The following is a 21778-nucleotide window of genomic DNA, read 5'->3' as shown; positions in this document are numbered from 1 at the left end:
ACAGAATATTTTTAAACTGTCCAACATGCCTTACGGAAAAAAAAAATGCTCTCCTAGATGTTGTGGAAAGCATTTCTAAAGAGATCCCATGCCTAGAGAAAACATTGTAAAAGCACTGCTGGTTCTTTTTTTGTTTTTAAAGGGCCAATTCCCACTTACGGAAAGTTCTTGGAAATGAACTAGTGACCCATTTCTCAAGATGCCCCCAGGCACTGCAATTCCACAGGGGCGACCTGTGACCCAAGGGGGCCCGCCCCCACTCGCATTTCTACAGGACCAGATTTACCGATCTTTCCTATTTAATTTAGTCAAGCTTCACCAGGGCAGGAATAGAGAGGGATAGGGGATCACAGGTACGGAGGAAGACTTGCTTCTTATCCAGCCTCTGGAGAGGCCAGTCTCGGTCTCTGAGCTACTTCCCGCTGAGGTGTAGTTTTAGCTTTTAAAGTTCAAGTCCACCCTTACCTGCTGCTTTTCCTCCTCCCTGGCGTTGGCTTCTTCAGGCTCTGGCTGCCGTTCAACTGCCCACTGTTATTTGCTCTTGAGCCTGTCAGTTGCTCCCCTCCCACCCTCTTTTAATCGGTATCCCGTACCCTCCCTCCTCCCACTTCTTCCTCCTCTTTCTCTCTCCACCCCTTCCCCCCCCCCCCGCGTCCCTCCCTACCCTCTCTTTTTTGCGCTCTTAGAATTTTGCACTCATTTAAAAGTCACCCCCCTTCCCTCTCCTCACCACCCTCCAAAACCGAGAAAGAGGCCGCCCTCCCCCCTCCCCGCTGCTGCCCTTCGCTAGCTATCCCCGTGGTGGCTGCCCTTGTCCTGGCAGCCCGTGCATTTGCTCTCTTCTCTGTGGGCTCAGGCACAGCCTCCCTGGGTCTTTTCCTGCCCACCCGTCTTCTGAGGCTTCTGCTTTCCCGAAGCACCCCATGGAAAACTGCCTCTGCCCCATCCTTTTTCTGTCGCCAGAAGAGAAGGTGGCCATCCACACAGCAAGCCCTCAAGGAGCCCGGGAAAACATAATTCTCCCAAGCCGCAGCTGTTTGGCACCCAGAATGGACACAGGCTTAGCCTGAATTGTGGAAGACCTTGACCTGGGGCTCCAAATGGTGGAGCTGCCTCCCGCACCACCCTGGGTGTTTTCTTTCCCTCTTTCCTCTCCCTCTTCTCCTCTAACTGAACGACAGCATCTTCTGTGTGCCTGGGCACTGGGCTAGGGGCTTCACATCTGTGCCCTGTTTTATTCCGTTTAATCATTCCAATTTCCGATTTCACACAATCAGGCATTTTTTTTTTTTTTTTTTTTCCTGCAATGCTCCTGAGGAAACAGAGGGTCAAAGAAATCGAGTAATAGGATCAGTTGAGAGGCAGGTTAGGCTCAAAAGCTTTAGCCAACGCTAAAATTCACCTCCTTGGGTGATCTAAAGAAGGATGTAGATGCCCCCGTGTAGCTGAACCAGTGAGAGATCTTAGGATGTTATTTGTCACAGGAGAGTAAATTCTGAAATCATGTTGTATCCATCACCTCAGACCACCTCCTCTTCTGTCTTGTACCAGTTCCTCTGTTGGAGCATTAAGCCATGGGCCCAGTGCGGCTGTGACAGATGTCAAAAGTGGGGGTTACTGAAGTCAGAAAAACCAGTGACTAATGCCCACAGATAGGACAGCTGGGCTGGGGCAAAGAATCTCAGCCTGGGAAACTGAGGGACAGTCTAGACTTCTTGACTGTGTCACATACGCAGTGGGTGGTGGATGGCAGGTGCCGGGCCAGCACACAGATCTCCTTCTTACTCCACATAGTCATCTAGTTGGTGCCTTCTCCATCCAGAGCTTTCCATGGTTGAATAAGCTAAGGACCAGCAGGAGAGGACAGACTGTGGGACTTCATGTACTGGATCCGGAGAAGGGAAATGGCCCTGATAAAAACAAATGCAGGATCCTGATTCCTTAGCCACAGGTTCCCTTGCAAGAATGTCCTGTGCCAGCCTGTGTGGGTTTGAGTCCTGGCTCTGCCACTTGATAGCTGAGAACAACAATGGGCAAGCCACCCTCCATGACGCCCAGGTTTTCCTGTTGTAAACTAAAGGTAATAACTTCTCAGGGTTGTCACAAGAAATGATGAGGGTCTGTAAGGACTTAGATTAGTGGCTAGTACAGGGGTGTGCAATGTATAGGACTACAGAATACAGCACAGTATGGTACAGCATGGAACCTGACCCGTCCCTCCCCAGGATGGCTATGGCTGGGATAGTGTTCAGCCCACGGAGCTAACAGAGAGAGTTCTGGGTCCCAGTTTCTTTTCCAGATTGTCTCCATAGTGTGACGTTGTCCCTACTTCCCAGACATTCCACTCAAGGCACTTGGAGACGCATTATCATCTCTAGCCAAGGACAGCCAGTTAAGATCCCAGAAAGTCTCATCTGAGGATGATCTGGAAGTGGGGAGGGTTTAATAGAATATTAATTCATAGATCATGGGGCTGCCAAAGCACAAACTAAATGCCAGCAATTAATGCCTAGCTCATCAGGGATACCGATGATCATTTTGCTTTGACTACCTAGAAGGGAAGACACGTCTAGATAAATAAGACTACACAGTCCAGAGCATAGCAGGCAAAGGCTACCATCCTACCTGAAGAATAGAGAATCAGTCAGTAGAGACAGTGAGTGAGTCATCAGAGACACCAGGAAGCTCAGTCCAGGAAGGTATGCACAAGGCTCAGCATGGTATCAAGACAGAGCATAATGTGATGTATCAAAAATAAGTGGTTTTAGAAAGCCTTTGGATTCATGGTTTATTTATTGCCAGACTCTCTCTGGAACTAAGGCAAGAATTCTCACAAAAGTAAGGAAAACGTCATTCAAGTTGTAGGTCTGGAATTATTTCCTCTAGGGACCCAGTGTATTTGTCACCACAAACAAACCAGAGAACATCACAAATAGATGCCTAATGCCTTAGAAAGAAGCCCAGACAAGGGCTGGGGGTAGAAATTCTCCCACTTCCTCCTCAAAAGTCCTAGTAAGAGACATTGAGTGAGGGCTCCACATGTTCAAAGTGGTACTGCAAAGAAAACTCTACTCAGCACCATGCTAGCACACTTCACAATTTTTTTAACTTTGAGATGAAAAGATAGAAAAATTATGTGAGTTTTCTTTTCTTTTTCTTTTTTTTAAGATTTACTTTCTTTTGAATTGTTTGTGTATCTGTGTGGAGATGTGTGCACGAGTGCAGTGCCCATCCAGGCCAGAAGAGGGTGCCAGATCCTGCTGGGTCTGCAGTTGCAGCCAGTTGTGAACTGACAGTCACGAGTGCTAGGAATCTAACTAGGGTCCTCGACAAGATCAGCAAGTGCTTTTAACTACACTGGGCCATCTTTCCAGCCCCTAGAAAAACAACCATCTGGTCTACATATACGTCACAGCCTTGACAAAGACTCATTGGCCACCCCTTTGGACTAAGTCAATGGTGAGAAACAAAGGCCACAAGGAACTCCTGTTCTAATTGCAAAATAGAGTTCTTAATTGTGAAGCAATATAAACACAGCATTATATATATAATAAATTGCTAAGCTATGACAGAGGGAAAAAAATTAAGAGTGTGATTGCTTTGTTGTGTGACAGCAAAGTAGAAAGGGGTAAAACATTTTCATTTCACAATACTGCAGGATAAGCAGGGTGTTATTCCCATTTTAATGTTAAAAAAAAAATGTTCAGACTCAGGGAAGTTGAGTAACTTGCCCAAGGTTATTTAGGACATGGAGAACAATTCTACCTGAGGCAAAGGGTCATCACTTTGTCCCACAGCTGTGACAAAAACATGAACCCCACTGGCCTAGTAAGAAACAGGCACAGGGCACCCTGAGTAAGAGCATGAGAAGAATGGACTGCACCCCTGGCAGGAGAGATTGTGCCCCCTGTAACTACAAAGATGACTCAGCATGGTCTGAGATCCTCACATTCTCCACTGAATATTGTTAAAGGTGGCATCTCAAAACTTGTTTCTTTTCTCCCATTAGAAGCAAGGGGGGAATCGGGGAGACATATTTTTCCATGTCCCCCTCACCCAGTGAACCTCTGGCTCTTCAAGTTTCCCTCCTAAGATACTGTGGTCCAGATGTTTGAATGGCTACCTCCTTTGCAGCCTGCAGGAGAACACGTGCAAGTAATTTCTATCAGCAGCTAATTGCAAGAGCAATGAGTCCCCAGCGCCTAATTGGAGGGTGTAAATGGGTAATTGGAGCCATGGTTAGTGGGCTGAGGTCACACTTCTCTGCTGGTTGAGATGCAAACATGGCAAGCTTAAGCCATTCCCTTTAGGACTTTTACTTTCCAGATAGTGAGTGGGGGTGGAGGATGGGGGGGGGAGCAAGAACACTTTGTTCCAAGAAGCAGAAAACAAAAGAAACACTTCCTTGCTTCTGGCACTTCATTCTCTACCCTCATCACATTTCAAGTTCTAATCCCAAGAGACAAGGTTAAAATTGTATCTGCATCTAATCAGGATTAGGGGTCCTCTAGGGTCCCAGACTTCAGAACTCTTTTGAGGTGGGCTGAAGCCAGAGAAGAGGAGGAAGAGTTGCCATCACTACCCTCACAGGCATCATCACCACACCTATTACCAGGCAAGCATGAATCTTTCCCACTGAAGTCAGGGCAAGGGCCAAATACTGGCCCCTGAGAGTCCAGGACTGGAGATTTCATAACACAAATGTGGAATCTTCACCTGGGGCATCTTGTGACAACATTTGCTCTCCAAGTTCAAGAAATCCATGAAACTCAACTATTGAGAATATTATATATTGGGCCTGTTACAGACAGGTCTAGAGATTACAACCAAGTTCGTTCATTCCCTCCTTCTTTCCTTTTCTCCTTTCTTCCTTCCCTCATTCCTTCCTTCCCTTCCTCCCTTCCTCCTTTCCCTCCTCCCTTCTTCCTTCCCTCCCTTCTCCTTACCTCTCTCTCCCCTCCCTCCCTCTTTTACTCTCCCAAGGGGTACATCCTTGTCTACCCCTGCCTCTCTACCTTCAAGTAGAGTACCTTCAGGTACTAGGTAGTTATACTGGTTAGTTTTTGTAGACTTGACCTAAGCAGGATTATCTGGGAAGAGGGAAGCTCAATTGAGAAAATGCCTCCTTCAGATTGGCATGGGTCCTGAGTCATTCAGGAGAGCAGACTGAGCAGGCCATGGGGAATAAGCCAGTAAGTAGCATCCTCCAAGGCCTCTGATTCAGGTCCTGCTTCCAAGTTCCCACTTTGGCTCCTCTCAGTGATGGACGGTAACCTGACAGGTGAAATAACCCTTTTCCACCCCAAGTTGTGTTTGGGGATCTTTGAAATCACAGTAATAGAAAGCAAACTAGGACAGTGGTTTGCTTTCTTAAGGTACAAGATTGAAGAACTTTCTGCTGTGAATTTAGCCAATCTCAGAAGGGTCACTCCAAAACAGAGGCAGACTCTTAGATGTCAATGATGGTACAACACCCTGTGCCCATCCTGAAAATTTAGGTGCAGATGTTCAAACCCCAACTTGAGGACAGAAGTTTTATATCATTTAGATTGTCCCTGATTTTTCAAAGGTTAAGGTCACATCCAGTCAGCTAAACATTTGAAATAAAATGGGCAGGACATGGGGGGGACAATTGAGAATACTTATTGTCTTTGCCTGCTGTGGTGACAGATACTGGTATTCTGAGAAGTGCTGGGTTCCAGGGGATTGGGGGAGATGGTTTGACCAGTAAACTGCTTGCTGTACAAGCATGAGGACTCAAGTTCGAACCCCCAACACCCATGTAAACATCTGGCATGTTGAGAGGCATCAACAAGGGAGCCTGGAGATTATAGACTGGCTAGTCTTGTTGAATTGGTAAGATACAGAAACAACGAGAGATCCTGTCCCCACCTCTCACACCCCCAAATAAGGCAGAAAGCAATAGGGAAAGACAGTTGACATTGATCTCTGGCCTCAATACTCAATACAGGTACACATATATCTGCACACAGATCTCCACCCACACAACAAATACAGAGAGACTACTGACTTCAAGCCAGAAGTTTAATTCAGTGGTAGAGCAATTGCCCAGCATGCCAAGGGCTCTGTGTTCAAACCTCAGTATCACAAAAATAATAAAATTACTGGCTTGGGTTCAGATTTTGACTGTACCACTTAGCATCTATGTGACCCTTTTTTATCACTTTTCAAATAAGGATAATGCTAATTGCCATCAAGCCTATGGGCTGGCTATTGAATCTTATTTGAAATATAATGAGTACTACATGAGCACTCTCTTTTGTGTATGTGTTAGCATTCCGGCACTTGCACTGGCCTGTCCTTGGGGACCTGGAGGATATGGGCATGTGTTTGCCAGTACTCAGGAAGTACTCTAGCCTGCTTAGGGTCCTGACTGCTTTGTCTCTGTGCGCATGCTTTACACCCTCCTTTGAGAGACAAGCCCAGCCTGCCTCCTCTCTCTCCCTCTCCCTCTCTCTCTCTCTCTTTCTCTCTCTTTCTCTCTCTCTCTCTCTCTGTGCGTCTTTCTGTTTCTTTCTCTCTGCCCCTCTTTCCTCTCTTCCCCTGCGCTCCTGTCCCAGAGGCCAGTCTCCCCTCTCCCCAGTTTTCCCATTCACTTCCCCTAAAAAAAACTCTCCATGCAAACTCCGTCACATCTCTCTCTCCCACTGATTTTTAAAAATGGTAACATTGTGTACATATAATATGTAATATACATATATATCCACTCACACATACTGCATATAAATGAATCAATAGTAAAATATTAAAGTATGTTTATACTCCAATTTAAAAAAAAAAACACGAAAAAGTCAATGATATTCATTCTACTTCCAGAGGAAACCTAGGGAGATCTTTTCTAGTGGAAAGGGACTAGGCCACTCAGCTAGGAATTCTACCTGTGTGCCTGTGGCCGAAGGAAGACTCAAAGGTGGCTTTCCCATGGGCCGGATGTGGTGGCTCATGTAATCCCAGCCCTTAGGTAGTAGACAAAGGAGGATCAGGAGTTCGTCATCCTTGGTCAAGCCTAGGCTATGAAAGACTAAAAGAAAAACAATTCCCAACCCGAGGCCCAATCCTAGCCCAGTTTTGGAGGAGAGGGGAGGATGGGAGTCTTGCCCTTCAACTTCACAGCCAGCAAAGCTGAAAGGTATGATCTTAGTCAAATGAAAGACTTGATTCTCAGGGGACAGACCAAAACTCTGCAGAGGCCGTTTGAGAGAGAACCCTGCTTGCTGACAGATTTGAGATGGGATCCAACCTTGTCCCTTGCTAAATGTGTGGTTTCAGGAGTCATCAGGCCTCAATGTTCACATCTATAAAATGGTCATAACATTACACTCTTTCACAGATTTGTTCTTTGGAAATTATACACCTTAATTATTATAGGCTCGTGGGTTGGGGGTGAGATTTCAAGAGGTAAACAGAGTCACACAGGTCTTTTGCATTCACAGAGTCTTGCCTGCTCAACAACCTTCCAGATGCCTTTAAAGTTCTGAAGAAAGGAGCCCTTACACCGAGAGTATTGTGCTCTGGAGCTGGCCAGCTCAACCCTGCCCTGAGTCCAGCACCTCATTTTGTAAAGAAGGAATTCCGAGGCTATCTAAAAGGAAGTCAAATTGTTTTCGGAAAACAATAGCCAAGTAACTACAAGTCATTAGCTTCCTCCCAGGGGCCTCAAATCAAGCTTGTCTGGATGGCTGAAAGGGCTGTTAGCACTGTTTACTTAAAGACCTCTGGACAGGACCCATCAATTAATTCCTGTGCCTGGCTTTCTGAAAGAGGGAGAGGTCAATCATGGAAGTGGGAGAAGGCGATTCCTGTTTCTTCAGACGCAGCTGAGTCCCTGAGGCTGGATCTGCCTTTTCTGGTGAGCTAGGTGGAAGTTTCATTCAGATGGATGTACGTAGACTCTGCAGACAGCTGCACTCTGAGAGGCTCTTGACTCAAAGCAAAAAATAAGAAGCAAAAATGCTAGTTTCCTGCCCTCCCGCTGACGGCTTCTGGGAAGCCAAATATTTCTCAGACAAATGCACAAATGCCCTGGAAAGAGCAGAAATCTTCTTGGTGACAAGAGCAGGACTAACAGACCACATCTTCTCAGAGTGATCTCTCAGAACCATGAGTGCTGGAACACGGGGAGCAAAGAAAATGCAAAGAGGAGCTGGGCAGACCAGGGCCCTGAAGTCCTGACAGGCTGAGCAATTTGTCTAGGAACAGAAGCCAGCTCTCTCAAGGAATCTAGGAAATCTGGGGACTTCCCTGAGGGCTGAGCAGGGCTGGTAATTGCTAACAGATCCTCCTACATCTGTTGGAGGACTTAGCTGAAAGTCTCTGAGCTTAACCTGCTAACACTAGAGAAAAGAGGTTATTTCTCCATCTCTCGAATATCTCAACTGTATGAACAAAAAGAACTGTAGTTTCTCAAAGAACCAGGAAAGAGAGGTTGTTAACACTTGTCTGCTGTCTGCTCTCTCCTGGGAAAATCGGGAGAACCTGTGCTAGGGAAATGGTTCAATGGGTAAAGTGTTGCAATTGTGAGGGCCTGAGCTCAGGTCCCTGCTGTACACCCACAGTCAGGCACCGCGGCACATCCTCTCTATTCTAGTGCTGGGGAGACAGACAAGCACATTCCTGGGGCTTGCTGGCCAGCCTGGCCAGCCTAGTTGGAGCCCCGAGCATCAGAGAGAGACCCTGTCTTAAAATACAAGATGGACAGCATCTAAGAAATGACATCTAGCCTCCATATTGACATACGCAGATAGTCACAACAGTCTGCTGTGTGTCAGATTTGGTGTGTAGGACAAGGGAGCTTCATGCAACCCATGTGGACCCCCTAAAACATCTTTAGTAGGCATCATGGAGTATAGAGTCCTATCTAAATCATAAACGCTCCTGACCCAGAAAAGGTCAAGGCTCACTGCTCCAAGTCTAACTAATCAAGGTTAGTCCCCACAAACCTCCAGTTGGTGCAATGGCTGCACAAGTCTACATGACCAGTGTAGCAGAGGCCAACATGTTCTGCCTCTTTCTTCACCTAGAGGACTCTTAGCAAACAGGTTGGAGTCTGTCCCCTAATATGAGGTGAGTCTCTCAGATCAGTCTCTGTCTCTCAGATGTGGGGACAACATCTCAGATCTTGGGTCAACTTCCTAGATTCACATAACTCAGCAGGACCAGCACCCAGCTTTCATCACACCTTCCTAGATGACTCTGAAGCTGTCTCAAATGCTAGGGAGCATAGGGATCGCAGGCCCTGGCTTGACCTTCACAATCTTATAATGCATTGGATCAATGTGTACACTCTACTGTGCTCTGCACAGCTCAAAGGACGAACCTGATTGGGGCAAGGAAAGAATGAAGAAAGGGCAAGCTCGGGACACAGAAAAGCTGAGTCAGGTTCCCGCTCTGTGCTGGAGAGCCCTACAAGCTTAGTGTGTTTATTGTTTACAGTTGAGAGGCAGGGCCACTATATAGAGCTGAACAAGTGTTGGGGTTTATGGTTTAAAGCTGAACAAAAAAATCAGCTAATCTCAGTAGGGGCTGTCACTGTAGAGGAGCAGTAACATCTCCAGGGAGAAAGATGTGGTAGACATTTCCACACACACTGTCAGCATCTGCACATGGGCCTGAGGGTTTGTCCTCCCTCTGAGCCTGGCCCCCAGAAGGCTTTGCTGCCCTCATAGGTCTGAGGCATTGGGTTCCTTGACATGGCTGTACTCATGTCTCACACCCTCCTACTAAACCCCTAAAACAAAAACTCCTTTCCTTAAACTTACTCCCAGCAACACACAGGGAGAGGAAAGCAAGGCTTAGCAGAAAGTGTCAGGAAGATACAACGCAACCAGTGAGAGCACCAGGAACCATTTCTAGGGTCCCCAGAGCCCTGAAAACTCTTTGACGATGTGACAGATTATGAGATGAAATACTCCAGAGCCCTTACCCTACACTTGCGATCTACTGCAAAACACTCGAGTTTGGGGTTTTTGTTTCGTTTTGCAGTAGTTAATGAATAAAGTTTGGACCAGGTAGGTCTCCAAACCAAAAATGGCCACATCCTAAAAGCTCCATTTTAAACTGGTGTTGTGAAACAAAGAGCACTTTTTTTTTTCCTTCTGCAGAAACAGTCAGGAAAGATGACTGGCTTCCAAGGCTAGCCCTGACTCATTTAAGGGATATGTCATTTGACAGTAGGGCTAAGGGTTCTGGAGACTCCAGCAGCTGGTAACACATTGGGTCAGAAAGCCCTGCCATGTTGAGTGCTGGCTCAGATTCGAGAGCCTTCTGCCCATGCCCACAGCGAAGATGCCCTCTTCTTGACTCCCTCCTGCTCTTTCTAGAAAAGAGAAACTCATCAGTTATCTGATGAATCTCTTAGTGCCAGGACTGAACTCTCAGAGATATCTTTCATAAAGCAGTCTCCGAGCGAGCACAGTCACAGCAGGGTTGCTGTCATTGTTTTGAATTCACAGAGCATTTCCCTAATTACAAAAATTACAGCGGGAGCCTGTGAGAATGGCTCAGTGGGCAAAGTGCTTGATATACAAGCATAGGACCTGATTCTGCATCCCCAGCACCCATGCTAAGGGAAGGATGGATGGATGGAGGGAGGGAGGGAAGGAGGGAAGGAGGGAGGGAGGGAGGGAGGGAGGGAGGAAGAGCTAAGCACACTATAATCCCAGTGCTGAGGAGATGTACACTGGAGCATCCTCGGTTCTCTGGACAGCCAGTCTAGCCCAGATGGTGAGCTCCAGATTCAATAAGAAACCCTGTCTCAAAAAATAAGGTAGATAATGACAGAGGAAGGCATCCATTATGGACCACTGGTACCCACAGTTGTACCTGCACATACATATATACTTGTGAACACACACACACACACACACACACACACACACACAGTGTACTATTGTTAAAAAAAAGGTAATACAGAATATCAAAGTAACTACCCATCATAACTGTTAAAAAAAAATTACTAGATAGCCTTCTGCCGTATCTGTGCTCATAACCATGTTACATGTTTAGAAATGTATTGTGAATACTTTTTTTGTACTCTGCTACTGTTTGGGGTTAGCAAGCCTCAGGGACATTTTTTTTATGTCAACAGTGACATCCCTTTTGCCTAATGATTGTCATAGGTGTACCCAGAGGAGATAGCGCCCAAAGACAGAGTAACATGTTTGTGCCTTTTCTATCTACAAGGACATTACTTCTGCAGTAGAATCTTGAAAGCCAGCATCCAAAGATAAACACAGGACATACATCACATCCACCCTTTGCTAAGCCCTTGGGTGACATAGTTGTATGTCTGCAGATTTTTCAAAATTCATTCAATGGCCTTTTAAAATATTTCAGTGTTTAGTTAGCAAACTAAACAATTTTGAAGACAAGTAGTGACCTCTGATTTTTTTTTTCTACAAAGCGACTTCTCCCTGTGGCCCAAGTAAGCTACTCCATAGGCTCTAAGCCCTCCTTTCAAAACCTTGCCAACAGCTTGTGGGAAAAAGGAGAGATTCTGAACAAAACCATTCAAAGCAAAACATAAATATTAACTTCCCCCATTCAACAAACCCCTTCCCCATCACACATACAAGATGCGAAAGGAAGCAGACTGGGTGAGAGGTGAACTTCTGTGAGAGATAAGAGTGGCCTTGGCAGACCCTGGGAAAGCACTTCATGAGTCTGGGGGGGGGGTCTGTGGGTGAGCAGAGGTGAAAGTTTAAATCCATGCAAAGCTTGCATGGCCACTGAGCCTGCAGCCCAGAACAGCTGTGCCACCATACCCTGGGGCTAAAGCACCAGCTCTTCACATGATGGCAAGGCCATGTTGTTGGGGCAGTCAGAGGGCAGGAGGAAATGTAAGAATCAGGAGAGACCTGGGGAAACCAGGGTTCAGGGGTTGATTGACATACAGTCAAGAGAACTTAATGGTCACTCTTTGGCCTCTTGTTTCCATCTTGGTAAAAGGGAGTTTGGTTAAATTCCACTGACTGTTCATTGTAGGCCTATCTGTCTGCATGTCTGTGATTCAAAGTTGTCAGGTATTTGGATGCCACGCCAATTCTTGGGAAAAGCCCGGGTTCATCTTAGGTACCCAACTACTCTTGTTCTGGGAATGCGAAGAGGATGTTTTCAGGCTACTTCTATTCCAGGATGAAGTCCATGAAGACACACAGAGGAGAAGGAGGACACAAATGAGCCAAGATGTGTAACCATGTGTCAGTCAGACGTCAGGAAAGAAAACTCAGGCGAAGTCAGCCAACCCCTCTGGCCATCAACCTGGGGTGTACACAGGGTGTGTTCAAGCTAACAGTAATGTGTAGCCCACTAAACTTTCATTAAGTTGCCCAATCTGGTCTTGAACTTCTTTTCTAGCCCAGGCAGGAAACCTTGTGTGAGAGCTCATAGCTAGTCTATTGTTTACTTGTTTGGGCACCAACGGTTGAATCCAGGGACTTCCATGTGCCAGGCAAGTGCTCTACCTCCAAGCACTGAACTCTATTATGCTCCAACCCCTTTTTTAAAACTCCAGTTTGAAATGGGATTTCCTTAAATTGCCTAATCTGGCATTGAATTTATTTTGTAGCCCAGGAAGACCTCAAATTTGTGATCCTTCTGACCCAGCCTCCTACATAGCCAGAATTACAGAATTACAGGCCCACCTAGTTTGTTGATCTTTTGCCATATATATTGGTTTGTTTAGACAGCCTTTCATTTTAAATGCCCAGTGAATTTGGTATTGTTCTGAGAAGTATATATACTACTGATTTGGACACGACATTTGAACTAGAAACCCCAAGCCTAGAGGCATCTTCAGCATTCTACTTAGATTTCTCTGAGAGACAATAAGTGATATCACCAGTGAGCAGTCTATAAGACAAGCTAGATAACTAGTTTGAATAAGAAAATCTGTCATGATTTAAATCACCAAGATGTCTACAAGAGCACTGTCACATCTTTTGTTTGGATTGCAGGGACTGAACAGTTCATGCTGCCAGGGACAGTAAAGACATCAGTGTAGAGCTGTGAGCTCAGGGGAGCATGGACTAGAAATCAAGAACCACATGTCTGCATCTGTTCACTCAGTCTATACACAAGGGGCTGTGGGAACTCCCATGCACCGCCAGGCCCAGCTTATGGACTGTGGATTACAACGGGCCTAACTATGGTGGTTGATTCGCAGATGAACACAATCAGGCAAAGACCACAAATGTTAATGGAAAACAGATAATGATCTAATAATAATGGCTATGTGCTGGGCAGTAGCCTAAGTATTTGACACACATTAGTCCATTTAACCCTTCCAAGACCTCGTGAGGTAGATATTCATGGCCCTATTTTACACAGGAGAAAACTGGGAATGGAACCCTTATCCAAGAGCACACAACTGGTCAGTGACATGGCTGGGATTTGATCCAGGCAGTCTGGTTTCAATTTGTGTGCACTTAACCTCAAAGAAACAGCACGGCAGTGTGATAATTAGTGTAGTGAGTCAAGATCAGAATCCGTAGGAACCAAGGAAGAAACGAGTCAGGAAGCGCCAGGGCAGGCCCTACAGAGAAGATGGCATTGTGGTGTGCCCTGAAGAATAAGAAGGGGAGTAACAGCTGAGTTCTATGGGACAGCATGAGCAAAAGCCTGAAGACAGAGAGTATGCACAGATGGACCAATAGGTATGTGGGAACGCGACTCACAAAGCAGGGAGAATTGGGGACAGACTGTTAAGAGCTTTGTGAGCCATAAACATCTTTGTAGGCATCAGGGAGCCCAACAAGGGGCTGAGGCAGGACCTCCCTGAACTCTCTAGGGCTCTATCCTGGACCACGTCCAGTATACTTCAGTTCCACTGCTGGAGCTTGGGGCTGGTGACTTGAACACCTGATTCTTGTGGTCCATGTGGAAGGTGGATAAAGTTTGGCAAGCTGTCTCTAAAGTGCTAAGATTGTCGTTTGATCTTTCGAGAACGTCTGGACCAATGCCCCCTTCCCTGCATTTCTCCACGGTGGGAACTCATCAGATTGGAGAGGGAGGGGGATGGAGAGATGACTCAGCAGTTAAAAGCACTTGCTGCGAGAGGACCCAGGTTCAATTCCCAGCACCCACATGGCAGCTCACAGCTGTCTGTAACTCCTGTTCTAGGGGATCTGATTCCCACATAGATACTTGCAGGCAAAACACCAATGCATATCAAATAAATAAATAAATAGATAAATAATTGAAACAAAGACTGGAGAGGGAATGTTGGTGGATTTTGTGTCCCAGACTTTCACAATGATCCCTGTTCCTATTGTTAGCTGTGTGAATGAGAATGGCCTGAGAGGTCTGACTGAGGCAGGCTTATGCAGGATCCCATGCTGTGACCAGATAGTAAAAGAGCAAAAAGAGAAATTCCTTAAAGTGAAAACTTCACCCTCCTCAGCAAAGGGAATGATATCCATGCCTCTGGAAAGACTTCCCTCAAAACCTCAAAGGACCCCTTCTGACCCTTTGGCTACGCAAAGCCTCCATGGAGGCAGCAGAAGTAACAGATGAAGATAGCAGCATAGTGGTCATGTACCAGGTTGCCAGTACGTTTTACCAGGCCAACGGGGACAAACTAGCTTTCCTCATGACTCACTTGCAGAGGGTGGCTCAGAGCCAAAACACTAAGGTGGATATTGCTAATCCAGCTCAAGTCTTTAGCTCTACAATAGTTGCCTATGCTGTGCCTAATCCAGACCCAGTGACAACGATCCAGGACATCAATTTTGTCAACTCAAGGTGGTGGAGCACCTGCTTTCCCACCCCGGGGAACCCTGGAATTAGGTCACTGCAGTGGCAACCCAGCATGGCAATGGTAACGGAACCTCATGGATACCACACTAAAGTGAGCCTCCTGGGGCCCATGGCCACTCCTGAATTCCAATTTGTCAAGCTCCCTGTCACAGAGATTGTGCAATCTTCCCAAGTACACTCCAAGATTTGGGAACAAAAGCAAGTCCGCCACCAACTTAAGTTAGACGAGGCATGGGGGGAGAGGAAAGGCTCCGAGGCCTCAGAGAGCCCTGGCCGGGCCGGCCGTGAAGCCGGGAATGGCGCCTCCTCTCGCCTTAGCAATGCGGCCACCCGCCGCCTGGGACTGAGGGGGGTCCGTGAAAGACTTAAAAGCCTCACACCGTCCCTGCCCCTTACCTCAAGTAAAGCCATTTCTGCCTAGTGTCCCCAGTATTTACTGACTGCAGGAAACACACCTGTTTGCTTTGGGACACAAAATCCACCAACATTCCCTCGCCAATCTTGACGAGTTCCCACCAGGGAAGAAATGCAGGGAAGAGGACATCAATCCCAACCTTCTTGAAAGACCAAACGACATTCAACATTTTAGGGATAGCTTGCCAAATTCTACCTGCTTTCACATAGAACACATGATTCGGGTTTAATAACTGCCCTTGAAACAAAGGTACACATACAGGCACGTGCCTCCGTTATTCTGAGGTGTGCCTGAATTGTCTGTCTCAGTTTTGGGCTCCATTGGTCTGCTATTCAGAGTGGAGTGAGTGTTTACAGGCTGTAAAAAACCCAACTTCCTTTAAATCCTGGTCCAAGATGGCAATGTCTCAATAGTAGACACAGCTTCAATGGGCCTGCCATCACTGGGAACCATCACGGTAATTTTTGCAACTATTGAGTCATTTGCCTGGTCTACCATAGAGCAAACAGAACAGGTTTTGTTTGTTTGTTTGCAGGCCCTAGAAGGCCATCAATGAACGGTCAGCTGTTAGAGTTCCTCTGTTCTCATTTCTTCATTTTGAAATTCTTCACCAAAGAAGCACCTTAGTCCGGTGATTCATCAGGCTCGTCAAAGCTGTTATCTGATAAAATGAAGCCAGATTTATCAATGGTTGACAGTCTATTGTTTCCAGAATTACCACTAGATGTTTAGACTCAGCTGAGAAAAACCAGAGTAAAATTTTGTCCCTGCTTAGCTGAAAGCTGCCTGATGTGTCACACATGAGTATATCATCTCGAGTCAGCTGAATCTGTTGTCCCAGCTTTGCACACCCAGCCCCTGCTCGTTGTCTCCATTTGATCTCTACATCCCCTTGATTACATGCATGCTTCAGTTTAACATCCAGAGTGCCCTGCCTGGTTCTGCTTTCAACTGAGATTGAATTTCTCCAGCTCCTGGTTGGTTCTTTAGCACTTCTCCTGGGTACCCTGGAAGTCCTTCGCCGCCTAGATGAATTCAGTGCTTTCATTTCCTCCACTGATAATCTCCAACAGTGCACAAGCTGCTCAGAGTCTACAAAGTCATCATGGCTGTATCCATGGCAGGATCCTGGAACCAAGCATACTAAGCCCAACTCGGCCCATGGTGCTCACTCTTCCACAGTAACACACCATGATGACTGCTGTCCAACTGTTGCATGCCTCACTAATGGCAAAATCAAAAGTTTGTTTTTCTTACAATCTCTTGAAAGATATTCTGGTTTGCTTTTGTTGGTTGGTTTGTTTTATCAACTTGACACAAGCTAGAGGTCCTTGAGAAGAGGGAATGCCAAATAAGGAATTGCCTCCATAAAATTGGCATGTAGACAAGTCTTTGGGAGCATTTTATTGGTTAATGATTGATAATGGGAGGGCCCAGCCCATTGTGGATGGTGCCACCCCTGGGCAGGTGGTCCTGGCTTGTGTAAGAAAGCAGGATGAGAAAGCCATGGAAGCAAGCCAGTAAGCAGCACCCCACACACACACCCACACACACACAGCCTCTGCTTGGGTTCCTGCCTCTAGGTTCCTGCCTTGAGTTCTTCCCTGACTTCCCTTCATGATGAACCGTGACCAGGACATGTAAAACAATGTTGGAACTAATTAATGTGTTCTAACCACCAGGTGCCAAGTAAGTGAGGTTATCCTCCATCAGGCTCTTGTTCTCCACACCTCGAGGACCATGCAGGCTTGTTAATGGCATGTTAACAACCAGAAACAGCCCAGCACAGAGCCACACCATGTCTGGGAAAGCACAAGCAAAGAGCAGGAAGTAACTTGTCAGCTGTTACACTGGTCAGGGTGGGGTCGGGGACAGGGTGTTGTTTTAGGATGTCTCTGTAGCTTCAGGTGCCTCCTGACTCCAGTCTCCATTCTCCGATAGGTAATGTCTGGGGTCTCCCATAGACCTTCCAGGGACAGGGAGGAAGTGGATATACTTTAAGACAAAGCCTTAAAAAATGCTAGGGTTTTAGTGTGGGTAAAATGAGGCAGGAAGATGATGCTTTTTAAAACCTAGATCTTTACAGTTTGGTCAATGGAGACTAGAAAGAACTTGGCCTGACAGGGAAGAGGTCTGGGAGAGTGGGGGGCACAGAGCACGCAGAGGGACACCCTGAAGGAATAACATTAACTTGGCTTTTAAGAGGCTAATTTGATTGTTGTGAGCTGCTCCAAAGGATGGTCCCCAGGATCTGAATGAGCAGAAAGGAGAGATCTGACACCCTACTCTTTTCCAGCTCCATTTGAAGTGCCCCAAGAGGATTCTAGCCTTCAGTCTCCCACAGCCCCCATGAAGCAGTTACTGTTACTGTCATGTAGGACAGATAAGGAAACTGAGGCACTGTGGCTAAACAGCTCATCTTAGGCACAAGGCAAGTAAATGATGGAGCCAGGTGCCATGGCCAAACATTCAGGTCACAAGACTCCAGATTCAGAAGGGACCAGGAAGAAGGACTGCCCTGGATCAGCGAGCAGGGACCAATGGACCATTTCTGCAGGGGCCACATCAATCAGCTCAGATGGACTCCTGTCTTCTAGGCACTCCACTCAAGATCCGAGTTCCAGGGAGGAAGAACATTCCCTTGGTCCAGCCCTGGAAAAGAGTGGCAATAAAACTCACTGATATTTACGGCATGTGTATTCTCCACCAGGCACAGTTTAAGTGCTGTGAGCATGTATTTTTGTCCTGAAGCAACCCTCCAAGGCTGATACTGAGAGAATTAACACAGAGAAGCAGAGAGTTTGAAGCACCTGCCCCAAACTCATCCATGCTGTCTAGCTACAGAGCTGGAATTCACAGCAAAGCTCTGTGGCACCACAGGTGACACTCAATCTAATATCGAAAGGAAGGGACCCAGGAGGGCATGTTGGTGTCAATGAAGGAATGCTAAAGAGATAGAGTTCATGGATGGTCCCTGGAGACTTGGTCTTTGATGCAGAACTTCTCAGCCATTCATTCAGCGTTACCCTTTGGCCACAGGGGTGAAGGGGGGAAAGGAGAGACTGGGTGAAGACTGGGTGAAGCTAGATGAAAGAAGACAAAAATGCCTTGAAGCCAAGCATGGCAGGACACATCTGTCAGCCCTTTTCTTAAGAGAGGTCTGGGTACAAGGATCCCAAGTCTGAAAGCTGTGTAGGCTGGAGTTCCAGAACATATTGAGACTTTCTCTTCTTTTCCTAAAAAAAAAGGGCATTACTTGCAGAACAACAGAGAACCCAAGTACTAAAAATAGTTTGAGAGACTGCAAGTAATTGAACAAAAGTAGAAGGGTCATTTCTCCAAAGTGGTACCTGCTGGGAAGGAAGCTAGAGACTCTCTACTAGGAACCGTCATGGTTTAGGGCGAGTTTGAAGTCAGATTGGTAACTGAATCCTGCCTCAGGCTGACAATAAGACCCATGTCATTTTCTGAAAATCACTTGACACAGAGTCACAGAGTCCTTGTCTGTAGTTTTAACAATGCCTATGTCCAAGGAGTGTTGAGCAGATAAAATAGTGGGCATGAGATGTTAAGCCCTATACAAGTGCTTATTACACGTTGGACACTTGTCTGTCAGCTCCTACAAGCCCAGCATGGTCTCAGAGCAAGCTTAGAGCCCTGTCAGTGCTGGGATCCCAGAATGGGGAGTGATAAGCAGAGTCTCCAGGACAGCAGAAATCTTGATGCTGCCTAAGAGGTCAGGAAAGGGCATTGCCAACAGATGAAGGTCCTCGACAGACAATGAGCAGGTGAGGAACGGAAAAGCGTCCCGGAGCCTGAGAGTCTGGACAATGGAATGCCAGAAATGAATCTCTGGAAAAACATTCTTCCTAAAATATAATTGTAAGAATTCCTTTTTGTATAGCTCTCAGAACAGCCCTTTGAAGTCTCCAGGGTAGGCGTGAACAGGGCACTGGCAAGGCAGTTGAGAGCCTGGCTTCTGGCTTCTGGCTTCTGGCTCCTGGCCTCTGCTGATACCCATGAGGTTCAGGAAACTCAGGCAAGTCACTGAGCCCTAGAAGAAGTAGGGCTAACAATATTCACCTCCAATTATTGGAGGAGAGAGTAAGTGATGTCTATAAAGCACCCAGCAGATAGTGTACACTGAGCAAATGAAGACTTCCCTCCCCTCCACCATTGATACGAAATGCCAACAGAGCAATCAGGGCATCAGCCACCCCCGGTAGGGACAGGTAGATGGTTTTGAATTCCTCCACTCCCAGAATGCTTTATGTGTTTCCAGGACTCTGGAATGACTCTTGCCTTCCACTCTGTTCTACCTTGATCAAATCCTTGCCTAGCAAAAATTTTTTACCCTGCAAGACAGGGTTGAAAAATCAGGACCTCAAGGAATTGCTTCTGGGTGTTTGTTCAGCATGGGGCTTACTCTTCAATTTTGAGTTGATTTCCCTCTTGCTTTGGGTTGTAATTAGCTCACATTGGCGCTTTATTCCATCCAGGCTATTATCACACAATTCTTTCTAGAACTTTACTTTTGTGGAGAATGGGGAGTATCCTGTTCCCCGAACTTATATCTCCATCTGGGGCAACACAACCTTCCATCTACGGGGTCACTCGATGCTTCCCAGGACAGGAGGAAATGATTATCTAGTTGGGAACGCTGGGAACAAGACAAAACACAAGGGACAATTTATCCGTTAGGCTCAGTGCTAGAGTCCTTTATAAAGTGCACAGAAAATGTTTTAATTTATTTAAAAATCTGTAGTAAAGGTGCTTCTAAATAAGAGAAAATGGTTTAAATAGTGTTAATACTGTTCATCTAATTCACATAATTTTATAGAAGAGGGGGCCCATGGAACAACAGTAGCTGTGACCCACAAGAACACCAGGCAAGCGAAGTTCAGTCTGGATCCTTCTCTTTTGCCCAGAAGCTGTCTGTCTGTAGGAAGCAAGTCATACCTTACTGGGCAGTAGGCAACAGCACAGCCATCTGCAGCACGGTAAGGTGGCTGAGGGGAGAACCCCAACGTTGGTGCACGTCCTAAGCCAGGCCTTTGAACTTCGTCCCATCAGTAAGCGAGGTAATATAACATACTGACCTCCTTCTGCCTGGCTCCTCTGCCTGTCCTTCTCACTTCTTCCTAACTTGGGCAGGGAATGGGGATGCCATTTATTGAGCCCATGAAATCACTGTGTTGATCCTTTAATGATCCTTGTTGGTTAGCTATGACCTTTATTTGACAGAAAAAGACATTGATGAACAGGCAGTTTAAAGAACTCCAGGTTGAGCAGCTAATGAGTGGGCTTTGAAGCCACCTTTTGAGTCTGGGTGGAGCTCCTTTTCCATATCACAGTGGACAGCAAAGGCTCAGTAAATGTGTGCTGAAATAAATCAAAGCAGGAAGAAAACATTGCCAGCCAGCACTCAGGAAAATTTCCCGAAACTTTTGACCTGGCACTTATAAACTTCACATGCGGGTGAAGTCCTTTATCTACCAAAGTACTTGGAATAAAAATAAAATGTTTGACTTTCATGGAGACAGGCTAAAATATGAATAATCATGTACTTTTTGAAGTCATTCCTATCCCAGAAGGCTGAGACTTAAGACTGACCCTTTTTGCTGTCTCAGCCCTGTAAACCTCTGGACTAAGACTGGGAAAGTAAAGATGCTTTGGGGATGAACCTGATGGATGGATGTGCTTGTGCCATTATTCAGGGAGGACTCTGTTTCCTCTCAACAAAGGCCCAGTAGATCATTGGTCCTGTTTAGAAGCCTCAACTATTTGCCAGAAGAAATGTCTTGGACAGAGAAAATGATCCCACTCTCCTTGCCAGATGGAGTTCCAAGATTGTTGGACAAGATGAATTAAATGAACCAAGGGCCAAAAATTGCTATTTTCCCATATTGAATTCACATGTGTTTCTGTACCACCCTTGTGTGTGAAGCCTTGAATCCACCATATACCCACAGCACCTTCATAGCCTTGGTTCACAGATTAGATAAGCAGGCTCAAATTGCTAGACTAGACCCACATTCCTAAAATATTCTAGAGTACAGTTTCACAGACACAGATGAACCAGCTGCCTGTGTTGGCTTTGACTGCCATCCACCTTGCATTCTTGTTGTTCAGCCATGTTCCACACATGGAATTCACTCTTCTTTCTTTCCTACAACAGTAGAAGATGCGTATGGGCAGGGACCGTGTCTGCAGAGGTCACAGACTTGAGTACTCATATGAGGTTCTGGAGAACATAGGCTCGAAGGTAAGATGAACCTGGATTTTTTAATTCTGTAGAGCCAGTTGCAAACCATGTGGATTTTACTCAAGTCTCTCATCTATCAAATGGAGGTGACAATCCTTTTCCCCCCTCATGAAGCTACCATGTACAACCATTGGTTCTAGCTAAGGACTAAGGTCACCTTATTTCCTAACATACATATGGGCCGTGACAACATGTTCTTAGGAATTGGCTACCCTGTGGACAGCATGTCCATGACTGTACCTACCATGATTACTCCTGTGGCATCATCAGTACAGTATTCATGTTATTCTGCTTGAAACTAAAATCAAGTACACCTCCAAAAA

At 46.2% G+C, this 21778-nt stretch overlaps 1 protein-coding gene across 3 annotated transcripts in view; it reads right to left on the bottom strand.

Moving 5' to 3' along the window:
- The window catches only part of Gja5 (gap junction protein alpha 5), a 98516-nt gene that overhangs the window by 18167 nt on the left and 58571 nt on the right, over positions 1-21778 (bottom strand). Inside the window, exon 1 of one of the 3 annotated variants that reach the window (XM_051198922.1) lies at positions 466-567. The exons of the other annotated variants lie outside the window; for them this stretch is intronic. The gene's annotated coding sequence lies outside the window, so the exon portion shown is untranslated. Of the gene's footprint in view, positions 1-465; positions 568-21778 lie in introns of those variants that run through there. 3 annotated transcript variants of the gene reach the window in all.

This window comes from Phodopus roborovskii, unplaced genomic scaffold, assembly GCF_943737965.1.
Source record: "Phodopus roborovskii unplaced genomic scaffold, PHOROB, whole genome shotgun sequence".
NCBI lineage: Eukaryota > Metazoa > Chordata > Mammalia > Rodentia > Cricetidae > Phodopus > Phodopus roborovskii.
This window is presented reverse-complemented; position numbering and strand designations above follow the sequence as displayed.